The following is a 6000-nucleotide window of genomic DNA, read 5'->3' on the forward strand; positions in this document are numbered from 1 at the left end:
TCTAGGGTGGAATGTTCTTCTCCTTTGTTCCTGGTATTGACATCGCACTCATCCCTCAAGTGCCTCTTCCTCTGGAAAACCTTATTTTTTAGGCTTCCTCTGGATTCCCCAAATACTTCTGTTTGTACCTACATTATAGCACTTCTTTCTGACTCACATTATGTGTTACCCTTCCTATACTATAATCTTGAGAGCAAGAATCAGCTATAATTTATTTTTGAAATCCTTATATCGATGTTTCCCAAAATGCAGTCACTGACTACCTTCATTAGAATCACCTAGGACTCTGTAGATTTCCAAATATCCAGACCTATTAAATCCAATACAGGGAGTCTGCATCTTAACAAGCTCTCTGGGTCCTTTATGGGAATATAAAGTTTATGAGCCATTTCCCACACTACCCAGGACTTAAATATTGCTCATAGTAGGTGCTCAGCAAAGGCTTGCATGGCTAACACCACACCTGGTGGCCACAGCTGGCTTGCATTTGTTCTTTTCACAGAATCACAGAATGTCAGGGCCAGAGTACTTCACAAGTGATCTAGTAGAACTTCATTCTTTAAACAGTTAAAAAATATGAAAAGATTGAAAAGAATAGATAATATGCTTCCAGGTGAACTCTAAAAAGGAAAGATTCATAACGAACAGACCAAGTAGCACAAGGAGGGAAAAAGATGTGTGAAGAGTCCTTTTCTAGGCCTAAGGTGGTAAGAAATACAGCCCAGGAATTGGTGCTGCTTATCCAGCTGCCTCAACTCCTATACTTAGTAACACATCTCCCATAAATAAGTGGAAAAATGGGAGAACAGGAAATGAAGCAAAAAAACAAGAAAGGCAAAACAATCAAAGAAGTCAAATTAGGATTATGATCAAGAAATAAGCATCTTAAGAAGAGACATAAGGAAAAAGACAAGGATAATAGTAACAATAACAACAGCGACAGCTAACACTTATCAGGCACTTTGGATGGACCAGAGACTTGCCTACACAATGTGTCTACTCCCCAAGGAAAACTTGCAAGTAGGTATTTTAACCCCCAGATGAAGATTATGGATCAGGAAACAGGACTGCACAGTCTAAATGGTTGCTCGAAGACACACAGCTCGTTAGTGCCCACAACTAGGATGGAGACCCGAGTCCGTTTGGCTCCAGAGTCTAGCCACTAACTGGAGGCTGTTGTAAAATGTTAGTCTTAGAATGAGTAAAATAAACAAATAAAAGTGTGCAAATGAAGAAATGAGAAAGAAAAAGAAGGGGGGAGGGGAAAGGGTACCAAAAAAGAAAAGGAAAAAAAGCTGAGGTAAAAGTCAAACACGACAGATGAATAAAAAGGATGATAAGCCAGGAAGAAAACTACTCAAGGTTAGTATATTTTATTTTAATACAATATTTTTATATGTGATGCTATGTGTCTGGCATAACATGGAAGCAATTGGGTTAGGAAGGGTTTTTATTTCAATGTTCATTCTCAGATTGCCTCCACTGCCTATGGTGTCATTACCACAGAACGAAAGATTGGGAGGAGACTATGTATGACCACAAACCATGTTACACTAAAGAATAAAGGCACCAATTTACTTTAACCCATCTCAGAAAGTGGACAACTCTTTAAAATAAATCACGGCAGTGGCACACTATTTAAAACCAAATGTTCTCCCATAGGAAGTTAATGGGAATGAGATAAACTACAGGGCTTCTCTTTCAAGGACATTTTGCTGTACAAAACTGTAAAACTTTTAGTGATAAGTTTTTTTGTATAATGGGTAAGTTCTGGGAAAATCAAGAGAAAAAAGCCAAAGCAGCAAATGAAGTTTTGGGCTATCTGCCAGATTCATTATCTGTTATTTCCATTCCCTATTCCCTCCCCCGTCCCCACCATTAGCAGTGACTTGCCAAACAATATAAAAGACAAAAGAAGGCAATAATATTTCAAAGATATTTTTCTCCAGTATAGCATTTCCTCCTTTTCATCACCATATCCATCATCATTACTTATGCACTTTCCCATTAAACACTGAGATAAAAACAAAAATACAAAAACACCGTCATTCTGATAACACATGGCCTTGACCAAGCATTCCACAGCTGGGTCTCTAGGGGAGTCAGGCAGCCTTGAATCCACTCCCCCCACTCCACCCCACCCTAATTACCACAAATGAAAAGGACTCAAGGTCTTTGGGAGTCTTGAACTTCTCAACTTTTAGAGCTAAAGGTGTAATGAGGGGCCCTGCAGACCCTGGAGTCAGGAGCACTCCTGAGAAAACACTGCTTTCTTAGACAATATGTTGCCAATCCATCTCAAAAAGCTCACAGTATTTACATAATTAATTTCATTTAGAGAAAAGGAAACTTCCTCACTTCAGCTGTCTAGCATCTGATAACTTCCCCATAAATGCTGATTTCGTTCTGGCATATTTTTAGATGTTTGCCCTCTGTGATGAGATGAAAAAACACAAGGCTCATGTAGAAATTGGGCTATAGAACCGACACTGAATAAAACTGACAACATTTTCACCTTTCTATGCTTCTTTTGGTCACTAAGACTCACTGCCATCTAATGGCTCGCTACAACCACTGAGTCTTGTGGATTCCTAGGTTTCTTTTTAGAACACACGGACAAAATAAGCCAACACTTTTAGAATTTAATGGACACATACATTCCTTAAATATACTCTTCTTTCAACTGCTCCCTAGATAGAACCACTGCCTCTGCCTCATTGAACTTGGCGTCCTTCAGACTTGTAATCCATTCCAAATCCCAAAACTGAGTCGATCATTTTTTAAAAAAAATCTTTGTCTTCTATGAATGAGCTTTCCAACTTGCTTAATCTCCTCCAAGACATCTGCTTTCTGATGAAACCCAGGAGCCTACAACTGTTAGTAGAACATTCACTGTGTGGTCTTAAAAGAGCCATATGCATGGATTCCTCTTGCAATATGCACTCCAAATTTGGACAAAACTTTCTTGGAGCTATTTGACATAATGCTCTACAAAAATGATCCAAGAGATGACACATTTTAAAGTTCTATACCTCATTTACTGAAACATGTCCAAGTATTAAACTCATACAAGAAAAACAACATTTTTTAAAGATTTGGGAATGACGTTTAAGGTTGTCCTAATAAAATAACCAACTTTTGCTGCCATCTAGAGGTAAAAACAATGTAGTGAAACCAGAGTTACCAAGAAAATACAAAAGACAAAAAGCATCAATGGTGTAAACAATAGGAGCCAAATAACTTTTGGGCAGCTGGCTCTATCACTGGCCACTGTCCCAAGCCACATTTTCCTCACCAACACATATTAGTATTGCTTAAAAAAAAACAAGCCTGACCAATACGTTGTTTTATACCAGTTGGTTTACCTGACAGATTTAGTAGCCTCAGGTGCTCATTAAAAATTCACATGTCCTTAACTCACTCCTAGACAATCTAAGTCACAGGTTCTGAGATGGGGTCTGGACACCTTTAGTGTTCTAAAAGCCCCACATATGATTCTGCTGAGCATCCTTCCAGGTAACCACTGGGCCATAATAACCTGGCCTTTCACAATGCTAAAGTACCCATAACCAGGTAGGCCACAGTTCCAGGTGAAAGAAAACTTAAAGCTTACATCTAAAGGAGGTTCAACTATGGCAGCGTTTCTCAAAGTGTGGTAGGTTGATCACCTGCATCAGAATAAATCACCCCGAGAGTTTGTTAAAAATACAGATTCCTGGGCACATCCACAGACAAATGAATTACAATTTCTAGAGGTAATGCCCAGAAATCTACAATTTAAATAGGATCCCAACACAGATTTTTGTACACTAAATTGAAGAATCAATCTAAATTGACAAAGTTAAAGGACCTCACAGAAACCTATCTTGGAAAGGCTGTTATTAATGCTGTGATCATAATATCAGCAGACAACTAGTCCATCACTGATTTCAAACGCAGCTTCGACTGCACATGGTTTGGATAATCTGATTGATGTTCACAGAAATGTCCTGATCTCTGAGGTGTTTACCTCCTTTTTTATCTCATAATATAATTTAGTGTTGCTTTTTCTAATCAGATACTTGTCACAGAAAATGTGGACAACACAGAAAATGTAAGAAAAATTAAAAGCACCTATAGTCCCACTAACCAGAGATAACCACTTATAGCACAGGGCTGTTTTCTTCTGGTATTTTCTCTTCACACATACATATTTAAGGCACGTATATCATTTTTAATCCTGCTTTTAACATTTCTAAGTAAACTTTCCTATACATTCAAAAGCATCATTATTTAAATACTTCATAATATTTTCATGTGAGGATACTGTAATTCATTTAACACATCCTGATTGTTGGAGTTTTAAACTGTGTCCATTTTTCATCATTATAAATAATGCTAAAATATCCTTGCCTGCTCCCTATTTCCTAGAAAGGATTCCTAACAATAAAAAGACTAAGTCACTGGGTGTGAGTTTAAAGGACTCCTAAAAATAAAATGACTAAGTCACACTACCAAACTGCTCCCATAAATATCGTTGAAGCTGCCTATCTCACCAAACCCTTACTGGGACACTGAGTCTTATTACTTAAAAAAAAAAAAAAAGCTTCACCTACTTGAGAGGTAAAACATTGAGGGAGCACTTCAGGACTGAAGATGAGACCATGAGGTCAAGGTGAAAGATAAGAACACCATTTAGATAAGGAAGAGACTGATATCAACATCTCATTTGCTATGTTTAGGATTATGTACAAAAAAAGTCAATAAGAATATTAAAGCCAAAAACCACTCTTCTAGTACCAAGGCAAAGAGAAGATTGACTAAATGCATCAAAAGAAAACATATTCCCCATATAGTTTATCCTTAATTGAAGGACCCATATCTTTAGCCAAGTCTGTGCAGTGTTTATTTGAAAATCACATTTAGGTTGCTATAAAAGTTTGTGGGCATTTTAAATAACATGACTCGTAAGCTCTAATTGCTATTACATCGTTCATTAAGTTTGAAGGTCATATATTTATAATCTTTTGTTAGCAATTTCATAATTTTGTATTATCTTTTGTTAGCAATTCCAGCAGTTAATGCCTAACCTCCTGCTTCATAGCAAGCACCTTCCTTCCTTCTAGTTTAGTGGATTTCAAACTCTACCATGAATGACCCACAGTCCCCAATAAGAAATACATGTTGTAACATAACTGTGCGTATGCATATGCACACATATATAAACTGAAACAATATTCACAAAACAGTACTTAGCCTTACTGCATGCAATGCATTCTAATGTTTTTCATTCTAGTCTGTTCTGTTCTATTTCATTTTTTTAAATGCACCACTGTACCACTGTTCATTAACACATTTTGACCAAATGCTCAATGAAAATCTGTATTCAACAGGAGTCAATACTGAACCCAATAACATCAGACTGTATTTCTGAGATACTGAAATAAAATTAAAATCTTATATACAAAAAAAGAATTTGTAAATGAAGAGTTAAAGGGACCTCACTACACTTTATCAGTACAATAAAAATGTGGAAACAAATTTCTATAAAATGAAAAATAAATATAATAGGCTCCCATTAAAACAGTATTAGACATCTATGATGAAAACTACAATGCATTTTAAAGGTTTTTTAAAAAAGGTTTATATTTATAAACTCATAGCAAGGAAAGAACAATGTAAAACAATGTAACCGAAGGGGGAAAAAATTAATCAACTCTGGATTATAATGGGAGATCTAAAGCTATTTGAGAACTTTTTCCCATTTCTTTGTCAGCAACTACTCTTATCAAGGAGTATTTTTTTTCTGCTTAAAAAATGAGAATAATGGGCCGGCCCAGTGGCGCACTGGATAGTGCGCCGCTTGGGAAGCGCGGCAGCGCTCCCGCCCGAGGGTTCGGATCCCACATACAGACCGGCTCCCGCTCACTGGCTGAGCGAGGCGTGGGAGCAACACCGAGGTTTGCAATCCCGTTGCTGGTCCCTGGTCCGGTACGGGGGCAACACTGAGGGTTGCGATCC

This window comes from Galeopterus variegatus, unplaced genomic scaffold, assembly GCF_000696425.1.
Source record: "Galeopterus variegatus unplaced genomic scaffold, G_variegatus-3.0.2 Scaffold408, whole genome shotgun sequence".
NCBI lineage: Eukaryota > Metazoa > Chordata > Mammalia > Dermoptera > Cynocephalidae > Galeopterus > Galeopterus variegatus.